Here is a 1,423-nt window from a genome sequence, read left to right as displayed (position 1 = left end):
TATACATATGTATGTATGTGTTTGTGTCTCCGTGTCTTGATATCACATACTAGTTGTAATCACATATACATACATACATATATATATATATATATATATATATATATATATATATATATATATATTGTACAGATGTAAATAATGACTGTGTGGGGAACAAGATCACTTCAGCAGTGCATGGGTCTAGATTATGTTCTACCATTTGGCAGGCACCTTAGGCAAGAATTTTCATCTGCAGCCTTAGATTGACAGATATAATGTGCATAGGTTCAGGTGCTGGGTTGCAAGCACAACCCTGAAATTTTTGGTGGGCATTGAATACACTTTGTTGGCATTGAACATTCTCCTGTAAAACTGTCGGCATTGAACATCCACCTGCAAAATTGGGTCTGCACCTGCTAAGCAAATTTCAGTCCCAGATTTATGATGTTGTGAATGAAATTTAGCAGACTCAACAGTACAGAACCAATCCTCTGCGTGTGTTTGTGTGTGTGTTTACTTGTTAATGTTTTACATTAAATAATAACCGGTGTCAATGCTTACGTCCTATAAAGTTAGCTGTTTGACAAATAAGGAAGCATACAATAAATACCAGTTGGACATACATACAGGTTTCCTTATAAATGATTACAGCTTTTAAGGCAATGCCCAAGAATGGCAGCAATTCAGCGATATATAATGTATAAAAAATAAATACACATGCATACATGTATATATATCTAATATACATATAAATGTATGTGTGTGTATATATATATATATTATATATATATTTATAAATAAATACACATATGTAATAGGAATATATATATATATATATATATGTTATACTGTGTATTATATATGTATGCATATAGTATATATACAATACAAATATACATTTTATAACATATCATATGATGTCTATGCATATTTATACTACTAATATGCATGCATACATATATATATATATTATGGAACATATATACATATATATATATATTATGGAACATATATACATATATATATATATTATGGAACATATATACATTATTTAGTATTATGTTATATATATATCCTATACATATTATATATATTGTATATTATTTTATGTCGAATTTACTTTGTGTAATATGTATTTCATAATATATATTATGCATTATTTAACACGCATATAATAGACTTACATAACATCTGTCAGTGAAATTTACTCCACATTGTAAACAAAATATAAAAAAGCAAAGAAAAAAGATCAAAAGTAAAATTTAAAAAAAAAAAATTCTTTTAACTACATAAATATTGAACCAAAATTGAATGGTGGGCGGGGTGGGTTGCGGGTGGGAGTTAGGGGATTGTTGGTTTTATAGAAAATGGAAACCAAAAGGTGGAGATTTTGCCAAATCAAAGCAAGAATCAAAGAAACATTTTTATATTCTATATGAAG

The sequence above is a fragment of the Octopus bimaculoides genome, chromosome 4 (assembly GCF_001194135.2).
Source record: "Octopus bimaculoides isolate UCB-OBI-ISO-001 chromosome 4, ASM119413v2, whole genome shotgun sequence".
Lineage (NCBI taxonomy): Eukaryota > Metazoa > Mollusca > Cephalopoda > Octopoda > Octopodidae > Octopus > Octopus bimaculoides.
Note: the sequence above shows the minus strand (reverse complement) of the source record.